General features: G+C 37.7%; 1 protein-coding gene across 5 annotated transcripts in view; it reads right to left on the bottom strand.

The window, feature by feature from the left end:
- The window catches only part of CTNNA2 (catenin alpha 2), a 1,142,447-nt gene extending 1,132,198 nt beyond the window's left edge, over positions 1-10,249 (bottom strand). Inside the window, exon 1 of one of the 5 annotated variants that reach the window (XM_059188197.1) lies at positions 9,914-10,249. The gene's annotated coding sequence lies outside the window, so the exon portion shown is untranslated. The remainder of the gene's footprint in view (positions 1-9,913) is intronic. The other 4 variants (XM_059188196.1, XM_059188200.1, XM_059188199.1 and 1 more) reach the window with 4 other exon arrangements.
- Between the last annotated feature and the right edge of the window lie 10,450 nt (positions 10,250-20,699).

Here is a 20,699-nt window from a genome sequence, read left to right as displayed (position 1 = left end):
ATTAATTTTCACATAAAAGTCTTTCTGCATATGTTTTCATTTCACCTGGGAGTGGAATTCCGGGACTGTAGGGTAAGAGTATTTTTAACATTAAGAGAAACTGCCAAACTGTTTCCCCAAGTGTTGCGTTCCCACCAGCAACATCTGAGAACTTCAGCTGCTTCACACCCTCTCCAAAACTTGATATTGTCAGTCTTTTTAAATTTAGACAGTCTAGTGTTTTTACAGGAGTATCATATTGTGTTTCTTAAGTTTCATTACTTGGGCAAATAATGCAGTGAAACACCTTTTCACGTCTTCATTGGCCACTGTATATTTTCTTTAGTGAAATGTATCTTCAAGTGTTTTGTCCATCTTTTAGTTAGATTATTTGTTTTCTTACAGAGATGCAAGAATCCTATCTACAATAGGACAATTAGTCCTTTGTCCAATATATAGAGATAGACATAGAGATACATAGATCTAGCAAATCTTGTGTTCTTAAAAAGAAGCTATTTAAAAAAATTTTGATAAAGTCTAGTTCATCTTTTTTTTTCAGTTAGTGCTTTTTGAGTCCTACCTAAGATATCACTGCCTGACCCCAAATCACAAAGACTTTCTCCTACATTTTCTTCTTAAAGTTTATATAATCAAAGCCATAGACAAATATCAAAAGCATTATGCTCAATGAGAGAAGACAAAAATGAATACATATTCTATGATTCAATCCATAGCCATTTCTAGACAGGAAAAGCTAATCAACAGGGAAACAAAGCAGATCAAGCAGAAGGGAACTTTTTAGCGCAATGGAAATAGTCTAGATCTTGATCACAGTGGCAGTTACATAGGTATATTTGTCAACACACAATAGTACTTAAATGGATCCATTTTGAAACAGAATGGACACCAGAAATAAACCCATGCTTATATGGTCAATTAATATCCCACAAAGGAAGCAAAAATATAAAATGGGGGAAAAGACAGTCTTTTCAATAAATGAATACCCACATGCAAAAAAAGAAACTCAACAATTTTTGTATACCATATACAGATATAAACTCAAAATGGATTAAAGACTTAGCTGTAAGAGCAGAAACCATAAAACTCCTAAAAGAAAAGATAGGCAATAAGCTCTCAGATGTTGGTCTGAGCATTATTTTTAGATCTCCTTAGAGACGGGTAACAAAGCCAATAGTAAACAGGACATCATCAAACTAAGAAGCTTTTGCAAAGCACAGAAAACCATCAAAAAAAAAAATTAAAAGACAGGGTACTCAGAAGATATTTACAAATGATATAACCAATAAGGTGTTAATATCCAAAATATGTAAGAAACATACAATTCAGTCTGAAAAAATCCAACTAAAAAATGGGCAGAGGACCTAAATACACATTTCTTCTCCAAAGAAGACATACAGATGGTCAATAGACATGTGAAGAGATGTGTCTTTTCACTAAGATCACTAAATGCAAATCAAAACCACAATGAGATATTACCTCACACCTGTCAGAATGACTGCTGTCAAAAAGATAAACAATAACAAGTGTTGGCAAGAATGTGGAAGAAAGACACCTCTTGGGTGCTGTTCTTGGGAATGTAAAATGGCACAAGCTGCTATGGAAACAGGATAGGGGTTCCTCAAAATATTAAAAGTAGAACTACCAGGTGATCCAGCAATTACACTTCTGGTATTTATTCAAAGAAAGTGAAAACACCAATCTGAAAAGATACATGGACCCCTAGGTTCACTGGAACATTATTTACAGTAGTGAAGATACAGAAGCAACTTAAGTGTCCATCGAGAGATGAATGGATAAAGATGGTGTGGCACATGCACAGGTGCACACAAACACATGCACATGCACGCATACACATATACAGAGGAATATTACCCAGTCATAAAAAAAGAATGAAGCTCTGCCATTTGTGACAACATGGATGGACCTAGAGGGAATTTTATCAGGTGAAATTAATCAGACAGAGGAAGACACATACCATATGGTTCCACTTATATGTGGAATATAAAAAATAAATAAATAAACAAAACAAAACAGAAACAGACTCATAAATATGGAGAACAATCTGGTGGTGTCCAGAGGTGAGGGGATGGGCAAAATAGGGAAATGGGATTAAAAGGTACTAAATTACAGTTATAAAACAAATAAAACAGAGGGCAACAATGTAAAAAAAAGTAGGGTCTATATGTAGTAACTTTGCTTGGTGACAGAGAGTAGCTAGATTTGACAGAGTAATCACTTTGTAATGTACACAAATGTTGAATCACTATACTATCCACCTGAAACTAATATTATATGCCAGCTACTCACTAAGAACAGAAAAAATGGATACACCCTATTATATATAAAACATACCTCAACAAATTTGATCTTAAAAACCATAATGGGAGTTTGGTAGAAATACTGGCAACCACTCTGTCCTATGGGACAGGATTTAGGGGATAAGCAAGACTTTGCTGTGCCTGAGGCACAGATACTAACCTCGGAGCATACGTAATTTCTTAAATAAATATCACCTTATTCTAAATTCATTAATGCCATAAAGTCTTTCAAAGACAGTGGTATTACTCAAACAAGTCAGACTAGTCCATGAACATAGGTAACTTTGGTCCAGAAAGGAATTTTATTTATTTTTTTTTGAAGATTTTATTATTTATTTGACAGACAGAGATCACAAGTAGGCAGAGAGGCAGACAGAGAGAGAGAGAGGAGGAAGCAGGCTTCCTGCTGAGCAGAAAGCCCAATGAGGGACTGAATCCCAGGACCCCAAGATCATGACCCGAGCCGAAGGCAGAGGCTTAATCCACTGAGCCACCTAAGCACCCCAGGAAGGATTTTTTAAAAGGGCACCTGGGTGGTATGGTTGGTTAAGCATCTGACACTTGGTTTTGGCTCAGGTTAGGGTCAGGTTGAGCCTTCTGTAGGGGCTTTTTGCTTAGCATGGAGGATGCTTGAGATTCTCTGTCCCTCTCCCTCTGCCCCTCCTGCTCATGCTCCCCCACTCTCTCTCTAAAATCAATCAATCAATCTTTAAAAAATAAAAAGGAGAGAGAGGAAAGGATGGGAAGGTAAGAAAGGGAAATGTGCCATAGTTCTCTCTTGGCCCAGAGACTCTGTGAAGCTACATTTTCAATTTTCTCAGGAAAGGGAAAGCATATGCCACTGAAGATGAAGGTTTTTCTCATGTAGCAGCAGTTTATGATTCAAAAGAAAAAAAAAAAAAAACAAATGGGACACAGTGAGAAATAAATCATGCCTTGAAATTTTAAGGGAAACTCACAAGTAGTATTATAGAATTTTATAGCTAGAAAACACTCTACGTATCATATAACCCAAGTCACTTAAAATACAGATTAAATAAATAAGCCTTGGAGAGCGTGAGGCTTGTTTAGTCATATTAGCTAGTTAGTTAGTTGAAAATCTCAAGGAAGAACTGATGTGTCCCGATTCCAGATTCAGTGCTTTCATAAAATTACAATCTCTGGCCCAATGCTCTGCACTGAGCAGATATTTAGAAAAACGAAAAACAAGCAAAAAACCTGTTGAATAAATTCATGCTAGGTAATAAGATTAAAAATACAAAGAAAGCATAAGTGAATATAGAGATAATTTAGATGCAAGCATTATCCCCAACAAGTTCTGTATATACTTCTTATGCTGTTTCTGCATGTTATGGGGCGAGGGGGGCGGGTAGTGGAGGGAGAGAGTGGGAAAGCATATTTTATGGAATTACTCTGGCAGGTATCAAGGCCTAAAGAAAGAAAATGAAGACAAGTGGTAAACTCTCAAGAATTATGGGATCCCCTTTCCCAGAAATAACTAAAGACAATTAGCTCTTTCTGAGATAGTTAAAGCATTTCTACATTTTTACTGAAAGATGTATTTATGATATTTATGTATGTATTTACTTATTTATGTATATATTTACTTATTTATTACTTATTTACTTATTTATTTATGTATTTATGATATTTAACAACAGTTTTCAGGTCTTTGAATTTAAGATAAACTTGTGAAAATGGATTCACACCAAACCTTCGTCTGATCACAATTAAAATCAGATGAGACTATCAGATCCTTTAGTCATTCACGGAGTCACTGTGGTTTCTTTCTTTTTTTTTTTTTTAAAGATTTTATTTATTTATTTGATAGAGAACACAAGTAGGCAGAGAGGCAGGCAGAGAGAGAGAGAAGCAGGCTCTGCACTGAGCAGAGAGCCCGACGTGGGGCTCGATCCCAGGACCCTGGGATCATGATCTGGGCTGAAGGCAGAGGCTTTAACCCGCTGAGCCACCCAGGCTTCCCTCACTGTGGTTTCTGATTATGATGTGGGAGAAATGACATCTCTCTATCAGAATTCATGACTTTGGCTGTGAAACTTCAAGGTGCTATAAAAAAAGGCCTTGGATTTACTGCAGATATGTAATGAACAACATAAGCCCAGTTTAGACAGTAACATATCGGAAATGTTCTATTAATTTTCTGTTATGATTCTATAGTCTTAGGACATTATACAATTATTTATTTTTACCTCAACCCTGGTGGCATGTCCATTATTTTAAGGGGGGAATGTTGAAGCAACCTGTGTTATTATTTTAGTTGGGTCCTGATGTGGATCTAGCTCCCACAGGTGCTATATACTTGGTTCCCCCACAAAAGGCAACTAAACAAAACAGCAAGGTATTGAAAAATAGCAAAACAATGGAAAACCAACATCTCGTTTTACATATATGTTATTTATCTATGATCTAGTTTTAAAGAATGTTAACTGAAATATATATATATGTGTGTGTGTGTGTGTATACCTCTAAATGAATAAAACATGGATTTAATTAGAATGACAGAAAAAAATACAGAAAACCCCTAAATGAGCAAAAACTATTAATTTTTCAGCTAACAGATGAAACAAAATTAATTCATTTTATTTTATCTTTATTCCACTCTTCGATTTGGTCACCACCTTAACTTACAGGGAAAGACAATCACTTATTTCACTACTGTTAATGCACACTGTCTTCACAACTGAAAAATAATAGTCTAAGAGTTGTACATGCAGATACAGCCTTGAAGGGGTACCTAGGTGGCTCAGTGGGTTGGGCCTCTGTATTCAGTTTAGGGCATGATGTCTCAGGGTCCTGGTATAGAGCCCCATGGGCTCTGTGCTTAGCAGGGAGCCTACTTCCCCCCCACCCCCGCCTTCCTCTCTGCCTACTTGTGATTTCTCTGTCAAATAAATAAAATCTTTTTTTAAAATTATACAGCCTTGAAATAAAAAAGAACAAAAGCCCTATAAAATTAAGCCTTATAAAATCAGACTATCAGTTTGTGTTTTTTAATAATTATTTAATAATTTTTACAGATAATAATCTCAAAGAGTTACAGAATGCATATTTGTGGTTGAGTTAGAATTCATCTCCAACGTAAAAATTCACTTATGAGGAAAATAAAAATGTCTAAAAGTAAAGTCTGCCAAATATCAGTGGTGCTTTACTATGGAACTGACTAGAAGTAATACATTTGAAAATGTTTTATTTAGGTCTGCTGAATCTTTAAAACATCAAAATATTGAGAAAAGAACCTTAAAATAGAAAATAAAAATACTACACTTTCTGGTCTGTTAAACTGCTAGCTTTTGGAAATACATTTATGTTTATAACTATATATCATAAAATAATATTCATGAGAACATTTTCTGTATTATTAAAACTATGAAAAAATAAATATAAAAAGAGCATTCTACCATTTTGATAAAGCAATCAAATTGTGTCAATCTATTAAAAACAGATTAAACATGTGCACTATAAATGCTAATCCTTTTAAATTGCAGGTAAAATATTCTGAAAATCTTCTTTTCTGACAAAAATAACACAATTCATATCATTTATGCTGTTGGATAATTGTTTCATGAACACATATTTCAAAATAGTTCATGAACACCAACCAAAGCTAAAAGTGTACCAACAGACGTATCCAGAAAGCCACTGGCACCACATCCCATGTAGATATTTACCTTGCTTGGTGCACATTCCCAAACAGACCCTCTGCTGTCATCACAGCTTTGTCTCCCAGGAAAACACTTGAAATAGCATAATTCATACAGAACCATTAACAATCTTGAACACCAAAAAAGTGGGGGAGGGATTGCTGTTATTAGAAAAAGTCAATAATGCAATAAAAATGAAGTTCTAGAGATACAATTACCCTAAAATACAGGCTTCATATGTCTCAAAGTTAAATAAAGATACAGTCCTGGATTATTCTCGGAGTTAGGGCAAAACAAGAGAGAGATGTGATAATCACAATATTGGGCCTTTGTTATTCAGAAAGGTCAAGTTCACCCTCTGCTTTGAAATTTAGAGAAAAGAGATTAAAAAAAAAAATAGTCTGTGTTCTTTCTGTGACCTGAACCTTGGATTCTGTGCCTTGGGATCCAGCTTAGGGTGAGAACTAATATAAATCCCCTGGGTGGCTGAATATTCTATTATAAAATAGATCCTACACTACAACAAGTTGTCTCATCTTAAGGGATAGTGTAATTATACTGACTATATATGTTTAATACCTTTTAATACCCTCACCTATATGCCAAATAGTCCAGTAAAGAGTCGTTCCAAACACACCTTGCTGTTTCTTCTCTTTCTGCTTTTTTTCCAGCTATGGTGCCCACATTGCCTGAAATCCTTCTCAGGAATATCTGTCCAACCTCCAGAGCTACTCCTGAATATAATCTTTCCCCGGCCACATAAACATCTGTCCTGTGTGGAATTCCTCTAACACTTACTTGCTCTTCACTTCTTTCTAGTACATAATCATATGTTGTCTTGGATTGTTTTAAAATCATTTCTCCAAATTACAATAATGTTTACCCAATACATTCATTGTTTGTACCAAGTACTGTGCTTAACACATTTAACCCTTACAGTAATCCCATGTATCAGAGTCTACCAAAATTTGCATTTTGTAGATGAAGAAGAATAATTAAGTAGTAAGCAAGAGTACAACACTCTCCACTACTTAAGTAAAGCATGCACTCACATCTAAAGCTCTCCCAAGGTCTTATTTGACATTGTGAAATATGACCTCATGCAAATGCCTGTCCTCCTCAACTAGACTGTAAGCTAAGGTCAAAGAGAATGGTGTCTTTTACTCCCTTCTAATATCTTCTGCCGGAGCATAGGGTGGGCAGGGTTTAAGAGCTCTGAGTGAGGAAGGCACAGAGAATGTATCCAGAATATTTCCTACAGCGTCCACTAAATGTTCTGTTGGGTCTTTATCTGTACCACACATTCTTAAAGGTCCAGTCAACTAAAGGCAGAAGCTTCTGGAACTGAAATTCCTCAAAGGAAGTAGGTCTTTATCTGTAAACTGGATTATGGTCAGAGTGGCAGGCTGCTTTTTGAAGATACTAGTTCCTCTTCTATTTTATATTTGATTAATTGTACTCATCTTTCTAAAATCTTACTGTAAACGATGTCATTTTAGCTTCTATGCTTCAATAAATATGCATATTTTGTTTTCACTGAGTGGACAAATGTTTACAAAGGAGACAAATAAAAGCTACCTTTCTTTCCATAGTAAGCACATTATTAAAAACTGAGGTATACACCCACATTACTCTGTGTTGCAAAACTGCAATAAAGAAAGAGCAGGGCTGACCGAGGGTCTGCCTCTTCCACACACTCGCAACTATGAAGCCCCACCAAGAAAGAGCAGTAGAGATGCTGGAAGGGGAAAAATAATCTGAGTAAATTAGAATAAAACTAAATGATTTTTTTCAGATACAATTACTATCAAAGTCTTTCACTAGCTTCGTGGCACTCCAGGAAAAGGAACAACAACAATACAGGAATACTCCCATCTACAATTGTGTTCACTTTTAAGGAATGTAACCACTCAAATACAGACCAGGCTGACTGCAATTCTGCATCAGGATGTTGCTAACACTGATAATTCAACCAAGCTTCTGCCACATGTCTTAAGAATCAGCCAAGCCATTAATGGAATTGCATTCCTACCAAGGGGAGTTTAGGTAGGGGGTAGGTGCATCATTCCTAATAACACCTACTTCCCCAAAACTAATTGGGATGATTTAACTGTGTCAGCTCTTCATCAAATCAGCACTCATACACTTTGCAGGGTAACTGTCTTCATCTCAACTCCTACTTTACATTCCCATAAAATGCAAAAATGCATATTGCACTATTGACATATAATAATTTAAATGAAAAGAAAGAAATCAATAATTTGTTCCACAGCACAGCATCTTACTGTTAGCTTCACTGAATCCATCATAAATTTCAGTTCCTCCTCACACACTCATTAAACATAAAATATAGCTATCCTATGGATATCAAGGTTTTGGGTTTTGTTGTCTTTTTTTTTAAAGAATATATATATGGCAAAATACAAGCTTCTAAATACTCCATTTCTGATTTATACTTATATTGTTCATTGGAGCTTTCTAAAATGATGAATACACTAAACATTCTGAGGCATGGTTGTCCCACCACTTATAAATAAACTTTTCAGCAGCAATGTTTACAAAAAGGAAGACTGAAAAATTACCGTTAATATATATATAATGGAAGGGGTTAGAGTGCAAGCTAAAGAAAGTAAAGTGAAATACATCATTTGGTGAAACTAAGTGGTACAAAACCCAACTGAAATTTTAAATTGTTAATAACGGTCCCAGAGCTAATTCAACTTTTCCATTGGTTTGTGGTTTACAAACAGAATCAAACAGTATGCTTCTCTTCAAAGATCTTTACAATTCCTGTAAAGTGGAGGAGAACGGCTAACATTATCTGTTAAAGTCTATAATGTGACTAATGTTATTAAAATGGTATATGTATAAGCCTGTGAAGTAGAACCTCATTACTCTAAAAACTATCTATCCATTGTCCTCCTTTAGAAGTTAACCCCTAATGAACAAAAGTGCATCTCTGCCATCCTTCTCCCCGTTTTCCCAAATCAATCTACCTTAGTGTTTTGTACGCTGACCAAAACATTCCATAAATAATGCTATGCTGCACACGCATTAAAGTTTAGAGAGTTTCTGCCTTTGAAGAAGATAGTGACAGGACTAAGGACACACGGGTTCAATTCCAAGACAAATATTAGGCGGGTGGTTTGAAAATATCAATCAAAAGAGGCCTAGGGGGAAAGAAGACAAGCGTCCACTGCCACCACCCTTCTTTTCCCCTCCCCTCTTCCTCTCTTGTTCTCTTCCTCTCTTCTCTTCTTTCCTTGTGGTTTCTCACAGAGACTATCAAAGCAGGAAAGCTGCTAATTTAAAATTAGTGAGACACACGCTGGGAATATGTAATTCCCAGGAGGAAAAAAAGAAACTGCTAAAGGGGGATGGGGGGGTTGTTGGCAACATGTTTAAGTGACAATCCTCCCCACCCCCACCCTAATACTGCACAAATCCACAGATTCTTCTTCGACCCTCTTCTCCTTCCATGTCCCAGCACTCTATCCAACTTGACCCTTAATTCAAATAATTTAGGGACCTGCAGGGCATCCGCGGTGCAAGAGTGTATCTCTCTGTATATGTGCCCAATTTTCTGGAAGCCCCTGAATCCGGACAGTAGTAGCACGCAAGGGATCTCCCACCGGGGAAGGGGTGAAGAAAGGGGGTGGGGGGAAGGATGCAGAGCTGCGCTCTAGGGCGAGTGGCTGAAAGGAAGAGAGGGAAGAAAGAAAGGGTGGGAAGGAAGTGGGGCTGGGAGAGAGGAAGAAAGGGATGAAAGAAAGGCTGGAAGACAGAAAGGAGGGGAGAGGAGAGAGGGATGTTGGGAAGGATGAGGGCGGGAGGGTTGGGGAGCGAGGAGGGAGGGGAGGATGGAGAGGATGGGAGGGAGGTAGGGAGGGAGGGAGGCAGGCAAGGATGGAGGATGCTCTGCCCAGGACTCACCTCTGTGGGTCGGTGGGAGTTTCTCGCCTCCTCCTCTTTCTCGCCCGTTCCCAACAGCTGGAGGGGTAATCACTGAAGGGACTGGAGAGGCGGCGGCGGGGACGAGGGCAGCAGCTGCTGCAGCAGCCTCTGGCCGAGGTGCGGTGCCTCCTGCTCCGCCCGCCAGCCCGGGTCTCCGCCTTACTCAGGGCTGGAAGCGAAGCCGCTCCCCCCTCCCCCCGCCCGCCCGGCGTCCTGCCCAAGCGCGAGCGGCAGCGGCCCGGATCGCCGCTAGGGGAGGTGGCCAGTGCGCAGGCGCGGCCGCTTGCTCGCTTGCGCGTCCCCGCGGTCCCCGCTGCTCGGCGGGGCTGTGGGAGGCGGGGGGAGGCGGGGCGGGGGGACACGGGCGCGCGCGGCTTAAGGAGCGCCGAGCGGGAGGGGCAGGGGCGGAGCTGGGGAGGCGAGGCTAGCTCCGCGCCGCAGGTGGGGGGAGGGGATGGCGGCGAAGGGGCACCGCCGAAGGGCGCAGGTGCCGTGTCCATGACAACCGCGTTACTCTCCGGGCAAGGACCCAGAGCTGAGTGGCCGGAAGCCGCGAGGACCGGTTTCTGAGACACCGTGCGGGAGAGGTCCTGGGGCAGAGGGTAGGGGGAAAGGGGACGGGGGTTGCCGAGTAGGAAGAAAGGGTGAGCCCGAGAGGGCACAGACACGTGGCAGGAGGAGGGCTGGGCCTAAGTGCAGGAAGGTGGAGTCTGGTATGGGAGGAAGGTTTACTGGGACCTGGCTACTAGGGGGAGGAGGACTAGACTTCAAAATAGGATCTGGAAGAGGATGGAAGAGTTAAAACAAATGCAATATTTGCTCATTTCACGAGCCTTTGTTGAGTGCTGTGTATGTGGAAGGCATTCTAATTCTTTCATTGATGCAAAGAATATTACAGAGCCCCCCAATTTGCACCAGCCACTCTACTTAAGCATTTCCAGATATCAAAAATGTTTAATATCCGGTGTTTGTCCTCGCGGAGGTTTTACTTTGGTTGGGAATTTACATAGAGATTGTAGGGAGTTTATGCTCTGTTCATCACCATCAACTGGGACTGGAATGTAACTGTTACAGAAATGCTAGAAATGAAGAAGGAACAAGCTATTAAGTTACAGTTATCTTTGTTCTGCTACAATACCAAGTGACTTTTTTTTTTTTTTTAATCGAGAGAGAATAAAGGAAAAAAAAAATCTATGTCAGTTCGGTGAGACACAAGTGATGCTGCATTCACAACATCCTACTGGTCTGGTCTGTTCACCCACCATCATCAATGTGTTTGTTCGTGCCAACACTTGTACGGCCCTATATTACTTGGTACACGCATGTTTTTACACTCCTTCTTCATTATCTATGTCAGCTACGTTACATCCCCTTCTTCCCAAGCTGGCATCTGCGATTGTTTGAAAATGTTATCAAAGCCAAGTGTCTTATTCTCTCCAGGCAATGGCTTGAGAGCTCTATCTCTAACCATTCCTTTGTATTTTTCTCCAAATTCTTCTTGGCTTACATTTTCCTTGTCACCACCACTTCACCATTTTAAAAATTCCTGAGAGAAAGTGCACAGAAATCAACAGTGTAAATAAACTTAAGAAAAACCTCCTTAGCCTAAGACGATGTTTCAGTACCACGGACAGTGATATCGCAGATTCCTCTCACCAAGCTTTTTCCTTACTCTCAGCTTATAGAAACAGTAGAGAGACTTTACAGAAGAAACAGGATGGGCTTCAAGAAGTAAATGCAGAACACCAAATTATCTGTGCCAAAAGATATGAGCAGATTGGAAAAAGGAAAGAGCACATCATGGACTGGAGTATGTAGGAAGGAAACAGGCCCTTCAGCTAGACTTGAAGGAAGAGTAGGTAACATTTAGAGAGACATCACAGGACCCTAAAATGGCAAGAGGAGGATAAGTTACCTAGGGAGGTGTTCAAATAAAAATAGGGATACTTCATAGCACTACTGCACCATATCTTCCTGAAGACAGAGTATACTTTGATTTTAATTGGTCTAAAAATATGGAAAGGGTAAAGTAGTCCCAGTTAAGTAAGGTAGAATACTATCTCAATGACTGACATTTCTTTGTTATTACTGTGATTTTTCATTCTCATCAGGCTGGAGGGGATAAATTTAAAAATACAAGCCAAAGAACTATCAGACAAGTTCATCCCTTTAACATTGAGTGGATTCATGTATAGGTTTGTGAGTTGTTTTAAATTAGGCTTTAATCTGTAAGTCTGTTTCAACTGACAGTAGATGGGGTGGGGAGAAGGGAGACACAATGTAAACTCAGTGTTGTCAAAATGAGATTTCCTTCATTTTTATGTTGTAGTGACTTTCAAAACTATTAGATATTACTGAGAAACCTTTAAAAGTCATTTGTAGGGGCGCCTGGGTGGCTCAGTGGTTTGGGCTGCTGCCTTTGGCTCAGGTCATGATCTCAGGGTCCTGGGATCAAGCCCCGCATCAGGCTCCCTGCTCCGCAGGAAGTCTGCTTCCCTCTCTCTCTCTCTCTCTCTGCCTGCCTCTCTGCCTACTTGTGATCTCTGTCTGTCAAATAAATAAATAAAGTCTTTAAAAAATAATAAATAAAAGTCATTTGTAAAATATTTATAAGGTTTTATCCATGCAATGGCTTTAGACTTAATAAAAAATAATAGCCTAAAAGCCATCCCTTATTTCTCAGACTCTTGACCTCCCTCACTCTTCCTTCTAAATGCACCAAACTATTGTCTGTCAATCAGATAGTGATAAGAAATTATCCAGGAAATATATTTAAGCCTCCAGCAGGCCAATGACAGCTAAGATTTTTGTTCCCTGCCTCCAAAGAATTTACCAACTCTTTCATGTTTTGGATGAAAGGGACCTTCACCCTTACCTTCCCCAATGGAAACATGCAAATTCAGTATTATTTCTTAGTTAGCTACATTTATTTCTCTCTGATAACAGTCTAAACATCCTTGCTTAAATAATAGATATCATTGCATATTAAATAGCTATCATTTCATTTGACCCATTCTAAACCAAGGGGGTAATTTTATTATTTTTTTTTTTTACTTTGTTTCTTTTGTTTTGAGACTGCTTGTGAATTTGGCTGCTTCTGATTTTTTTAAAATTTATTTAAGTGTTGTCCTTCATTTCAATGACATAAACAGATACAGTCCTCAGAAAAACAAGCAGTTTCCCCTCCTGCATTCATATCAAAGATTTATACCAAGATAAATAACAAAAAGCATATTATCATGTGCAAACGCAAAAATATTCTATATAAGCATTAACATGACATCCAGATTTTTAGAATAGATTCCAAGTCTGATGATTCTAAGTAAAATTATCCCTCATGCTTATACATTTAAATGTTAGGTAACTACACACTGGGACTTTCATTCAGTCTGTTAGCTCCTGAAATTTCTCTACCAAATCCTCCTGTGAAATTCATTTTTTAGTATATCTCAGTTTTAGGTTCACATCAAAATTGAGCAAAAAGTACAGAGTTTCTATATACCTCCTGTTGCCATACAAGCAAAACCTCCCCTGCTATTGACAACCACAGTGTTAGACTTGCTAAAACAATGAACCTATACTGACATACTGTTATCACTCAAAGTGTTAACACAGTATAGTTTACACTAAGATTCAGCTTGTACATTCTATAGGTCTATAAAAAACATGTATCCACCATTGCAGTATCATACAGAATAGTTACACCATCCTAAAAATCTATACCTTACCTGTTGATCCTTTCTTAACCCTAACCCCTGACAATCATTGATATTTTTACTATATCTATAGTTTTGCCTTTTTCAGAATATCATATAGTTAGAATAATACAGTATAAAGCCTATTTAGCCTTTTCAGCCTTAGCTTCTTTCACCTAGTAATATGCACTTAAGTTTCCTTAATGTCTTTTCACACCTTCATAACTCATTTAAGTGATAAATAATATTCCATCATTTGGTTTTACCAGTTTGTTTGTCTATCTGCCCAGTAAAGAACATCTTTGTTGTGTCCAACTTCTGGCAATTATGAGTAAAGATAACATAGAAATTTTACTTTTTAATAATCTCCTAAATATTTCAGACCTCGTTACAATATTTGTTACATATGAGTCATACCCCAGGATTTCTTCTTCTATGATTCAGCTTGTTCTCACAAACGTAGCAGATTTCATCTCTTGTCAAACAAATACCAGTCAATGAAATGCTCACTGTTGTTTTTGTGTACTCCTTTCATTATTAAAAAAAGCAAACAAACATTAAATTGTTTTAGAACTCTTGCTTCCTACCTATTCTATCAACTCTAACTTTGCTTTTTTTCAAATATATCTATCATTTATACATTTGTATCCTTAGGTAATTGTGTGTATATCATTTAATGGTGTGTTAATGTGTGTAAACACACACATTATGTTTGTAAGTAAATAGAGAAAGTGTTTTAGGAATTATATACATAAAATTTCTACCTCTTTCCTTTTGAAACATTTCAGCTGTGATATTATATAGATAGAATGTGGTAGAAAAATAATGGACCCCTAAAGATTTCCATGCCTACTACCTTGAACATATAAATATGATATGTTACATGACAAAGGGAACTTCAAGGATGTAATTAAAGTTAAAGAATTTGAAAAAGGAGATTATCCTAAATTATCTACATGGGTTCAATACAATTACATGTCATCTTAAATGTGGAGAATCTTCCTTCGCTAGAGAGTCAAGAGATACATTAGATAAGACAGCAGAAGAGTCAGAGAGATTTCAAGCATGAGACTGACTTGAATAGTTATGCTGGCTTTGAAGAGAACCATAAACCAGAAAATAAGGGCAGCCTCTGAATGCTAAGCACAACTCCTGGCCAACAGCCAACAAAGAAACAGACCTCAGTCCTACAACTATATGGAAATGAATTGTGCCAACAACCTGAACAAGCCTAGAAGTGAATTGTTCACTAGAGCCTCCAGAAAGAAACATAGAGCAGCCAGCACTTTTTGATAGTGGTCTCGTGAAACTCTAAGCAGAAAAACCTGTCTAGCCCACTAGACTTCTAAACCACAGAACTGTAAGATAACAAATTTGCCTTTTTTTAAGGTACTAAGTTTAGGGGAATTCAGTGATGGAAAATTTACATGTATAAATTCTGTATCAATCACTTTATTTGCAAAAAATAAAGGAAGAATTTCACTGAATAGCACTCATGAATTCCCTTATTCCAGTGTTACCATATTCTAATGTGTGATACTAGGCAAGTTACTTAATGTCAATAAGACATTTTCAATCTGAAAAATGATGGTAATTTTTATCTACTTTCCTCTGTTGTGAGAAATAAATGATATTTGTCAAGTTTCCAGTATACTATTTTCTGTAAGTAGATGTTGTACTTTTCCTTTAGTTAACATTTCTAATATGAAAAAGTGAAACAGACATTAAAATAAAATTATTCCTTGGTATGTTTGACCATTTTGGATTTGTTACCTTTGTCTTTTTTTTCCAAATTATCTTTTTATAAAGATAAAATAGGCTGTAATATCTTCTCATACTAAATAAGGCTTTTGCTTAATAAATTTCAAAATTGTATTACTTTATTCTCGGTTGTTACCCTGAAACAGCATTTTTCAAACTCTACTCTAAGAAGGAATATTTCCTGTCTGAATTCTTTCAACAGCAAGTGACTATACTCTAACTTAATTTTGTTTGAGCAAAGAGGAAATTTTGGCTTACATATCTGAGAACTGTCTTAATGAAACTCAGCTAAATTTAAGGGGTCATCAAAAAATATTAATTATGTTGAAGAATCTAGTTGTGTTTGCAGGGGTCTTGTTCATACATGAACAAATTATCATGACCAGAGGAATGTGATTTTTTTGGTTCATATACCCGCTCCTACGACTATGTGCAAAAGGAGGAGAATTATCAAAAAGATTTTGAAGGGCGTGGGGAGAGCTTATAGCACAAACCAAAATTTTAGCTTCCCAGCCCATCATTTTGAAGTTTTTAAAAAAGTGACTCCTACAGGGGTGGCTCAGTCAGTCAAGCATCTGCCTTCTGCTCAGGTCATGGTCCCAGTGTCCTGGGATGGAGCCTGGTACTGGATGGAGCTTCCTGCTCAGCAGGGGGCCTACTTCTCTCTATGCCTCTCCCACTTCCTTCTGCCCCTCCCCCTGCATTTGCTGTCTCACTGTCTATCAAATAAATAAGTAAATAAATAAAATATTTTATTAAAAAGTGATTTCTATAAATAAATAAATAAATAAATAAATAAAACGTTTTTTAAGAAGTTATTTCTATGGTGAAATAGTATTGGTAAGTGCTGAGAGAAACACATTTAAAGGTTTTCCTTCTTGAATACTCAGAATATGATAATATACATAAAGATTATTTAAGAGAAACATATCATATATAGTGTCTCCCATACTTATTTGGTCTCAGAACCCTGTCACAAAGTGTCTCTTATGATTAGAGTTCCAAAGAATGTACTTTGGGAAAAGCTGACCTTAGTTTTCACTTTACTCTTTTTTTCTTTGATTCTCATAGCTTAGTAATGAGCTTATTTCTGTTTTTCCTTGATTTAAAAAATATCTGATCCTTACTGCCATTATTATTATTATCAAAGATCATTTTAACACTTAAGGGGACTTTAATGATAATTTTTCCTATCCAACCTCCTTATTTTGCAGATGGAGTAACAGACTCAATGTGCTTTTTCTCCCATAATCATGGGACTAGTCAAAACCCAACTAAGTTATGCTGACGTAATAAATAATCACCAGGGCTCAGAGGGTCATGTGCTAGCTCTGTTTTACATGGTTCTCCTTCTGAGACCTAAGCTAACTGCACAGCCACTACCTGGAATCTAATTCATTATCATTACAGAGGGACAGAAAATAATGAATTGGTCTGGCCCAGGAGTAACTTATATATTGGATCCTGCCCACATAACCACAAGGGGCTTTGAAATTCAGAACTACTGCATGCCTGGGAGACAAGGATCCTGAAATATGTAGTAAGCAATTTTGATTACCACAGTGAAAAAAATGTTGGGACAGGATTTCCTGACTGACTTCTCTCTACCACTACTGATTTCCAAATTGGGTTTGATGATGCATGATGATAAAGATATCGCAGAATATTTACCAGTGTTAAGAACTGAATCTAGAGCTTTTCAGACATTAATTAATAAGGAGATTGCTAATATTATCTACATTTTAAGATGAAGAATCTGATACACATGGTGTTTTAATAAGAGTTGCCCCCTGACTATAACTGAAAGGCACTCTTATGTATAAGGCTCTGGGTATAGTTGAGGTCACAGAGTTGGCAGGTGCTAGAAGTGAATTTTTAATCCATGCAGCTTGGCTCCAGGGTGCACTGTGCTCTTCCCATCTATCTACTACCTTCCTACTACTGGAAGAAAAATAACTCCTTCCTGCAAATCAAAACACGAAGTTCCTAGTTCAGCTGTGAGGTGACTAAAGCAGATTCCTTTTTTTTTTCCTTTTCTTTTTCTTTCTTTTTTTTTTCCACTTGTAACACATGCACATTAGGAAGGAGATTTACAAATTTGAATTGTAAAATACCAAATGCTCCATCAAACAAAGAAGATTTAAACTACCTGAGAAACATCTACAGTCCTCATTCTATGTACAAATATACATGCACACATTCCTACATTTTATTTAAAAAGTGCTCTGGTGATGAAAAAAAATAAAGACCACTGAACAATCTGGTCTCAAATTCTACAAATACTACTGTCCCAAGTGCCTGTTTGTATTGTGTATTATCACGATGTTCTTACTAAAGCCTCAAACTCATCCCTTTAAAGCTTCAGCACATTAATTCATTCATCCATTCAAGAAACTTCTGACCCTTGCCTAGTAGATGACAGTCACAATCTCAATGCTGATTATTTAGATAAATAAAATACAAAGTTTGTGCCATCAATGATCTCATAGTTTAACAAAGCAAAGTGAGAAGAGATACGTGCAGTATAATGCAATGAGAACTTACAGAGCATACTGTTGATTGCTTATCCAGCATCCATTCCTCTCTACAGCCATTCTAACAGCTGTGCATTTCTCCACCGTGTAGCCCAGGTGCTTTAGAATGAGGTGAGCCTCACCTCCGGCTCCAAGACTAGGCCTGGTAAAAGGGAATCCCATTGACCTTGTCACAGGTATTGGTTCACAAGTTCAGGCTTAAGCTCCTTATTCCCTTTCATTTCCTGGTCACATGGCTTGATTTGGGAATTGACCTATGATGGGATTTGCACCTATGGGACAAAAAGAGAACTTTCAAGTGGCTTCTGAAAAATAACTCTCTTTTCAAAAGTGCTAATAGAAGAAATATCCATTTTTCTTTTGATTTTAAATAGCATATAGGCATATGATGAGGAAATGACACAGTCATTTCAGGTTCAGGTAGGAAAAAAATAAACTACTACAGATAGTTTAAGCAAATAGAATTTCACGCAGGGAATTGATCGCGTAGGTGTTTGAAAGATTAAGAGAATAAAAGAGAAAATAGTGTAAACCAAAGATAAGCAATGCCAGGAAGCATCTTTAGGGCCAGGACAGGGAGAATAAGGGAAGAGGTGGTTTTATCAGAGCTAAGGCTGTGCTGTGGTGGTGTTACCAAAGAGGAACTACCTGAGTTAGTGCCGCGGCCATGAAAGGCATGGACACTACTGCTGAAACCATGGTCCTTGAAGGACTTTATCCATTTCTAGAAGTAAGAAGTACTGTTAGAGAGAAAAACAGAGATGTAATAACAGTGTCTCCTCTCTACCTGTTTTTTGATCTTTTCCCAGTGTCTCCTACTGGCATAATTTAGGAGAGTAGCCAGAAAAGGAGCCTGAAACTTAACATATCTCCCTAGCCACAGAATAATGACGAACAGTGTGTAAGAGAATGGAAGAAAGTAGACAAATAATCAACACATTGAACCCTTTGCATTCAACCCTCAGCACCCATACACATTCTACCTTAAGTTTTAATACAACACAGATGATAGTGATGTGATGCAATTTATCTAGATGCAGCTACACTTTGCATGAAAGATACTCTCTCCTTCCCCCAAAATGGAAAACACAAAATTCTATCACTTACCTGTCTTTTGTTCGTTTTCATTCACAGTCACAAGTCCACTTGGATATCCTGTCCACTGTTATTACTCCTTGTGTTAAAAAAGAGAAAAAGAAATTAGCTACCATTTAAAAGTACACACATACACATATACACACACAATGTTCTAGAACTCACATATGAACAACTCCCCTTATCTGCTACTCATTTCATGTTTACCTTGGCCCCAGCCAGGATTTCAGGATCCTTACCTAGTGAGGATGAGTCAAGTCTTCATTCCTGAGAGTATGACTGCTTAGTGAAGATGTCTTTTTGATTTGTCTAAACTTCCATTAATTTTTCCTATTGAATAGTAAAATATAAGTGACACTCCAGGAAACCTCCTTGGTTCCAGACATAATTCTGCCTGTCTCCACCATAGGGCAGCAACCCAATCTCTCCTTGGCAATTAGAATAAATCACTCCATAAATCACAGTAACACATTATTTGTCTGTTATTTCAGTGGAATGAGGAGCCCACAGTGACCAGGTAGCAAATGTAACTTCCATTTCAATGAAATAATTATGTCTCCTGGTTAAAATAGTATTCATTATGGAAATAACAACTCTCAACCAACAGAGCCCAGAGTTGTATGCATAGGAAAAAAAAAATTAGTGAGTAGTTCCTTTCTCCTCTTAATTAACAGATTAACAGTAAAACAGTATCATACGGTACTTAGCAGAATCTGACACTATGTGGTATGAAAAAAAATAAATAAAACCCAAATTTCAAATTATTGTCTCTTAGATAGTATGCATCTAATACTTTAGGAAGAAATTCTATGTTTCTGTCAAACCAGCTACTTTAGAGTCAAGAAGTATATGGTAAGATCCATGAATTTTTTGGTTCTATCACTGTCCTTCTTTTACCTTGTCAAGTTCTTTGGCCAGAATAGCTTGATGGTGAATAAGACACCCTAAAAAGCTTCTTGATGTTGGTACTAGAAGAGGCACTAGAATACAAAAAGCAAATCCAATATCCAGAATAAGTTTCAGTTCCAGTGAAGATGAAAATCATTTACTGTTTCAAGCTGGAAAAATTTCAAAGCAATCAATTTGATACTAGGCAGCTGCCTGGTCTCCCCAAGGAACAGTGCCAGTCAGGGCCTAAATTTGACCTCTGCTGTTGGCTCCTGTGCACTCAGCAAGGATGACAGTCAAATATCTTTTGTAAGACAAGGTTTATATTGTCAAGGTTTTTGAAGAACTTCTATGCTACTTTGCACATGAATGCATGGATTAAGCGCTGATACAGAAGTTAGGAAGTTACTGTCTAGCTGATATCTATAGACTAGGTCGTCATGTATGTCTTTTCTCTCAGAGTAAAGTACTGTTGCTTGGCTTCTGCCATTCAGGAATCTCATCGTTTCCTCTAAAATCAGGGAGCCTTTTCAAAGTTGGCCTGTTGCAATGTCATCCAGAGCTAACAAAAGAAAGTGACCAAAAAATCCATTTTGTTTCATTTATTATGGATGATCCCAAAAATATAGAAAAGATGGAGAATAGTATAATTAAATATACCTAGCACTCAGCCTCAACAATTTTTAGTTCATTACCAATTTTCTTCCACCCTATTTATATTCACCCATTGAATCACAGAATTTTTGAAGATTCCAGGACTTCCCTCATCAATATATTTTTCAGTATCTGAAT

The sequence above is a fragment of the Mustela lutreola genome, chromosome 9 (assembly GCF_030435805.1).
Source record: "Mustela lutreola isolate mMusLut2 chromosome 9, mMusLut2.pri, whole genome shotgun sequence".
Classification (NCBI taxonomy): domain Eukaryota; kingdom Metazoa; phylum Chordata; class Mammalia; order Carnivora; family Mustelidae; genus Mustela; species Mustela lutreola.
The sequence above is the reverse complement of the archived record's forward strand: the minus strand, read 5'-3'. Positions and strand labels throughout refer to the sequence as shown.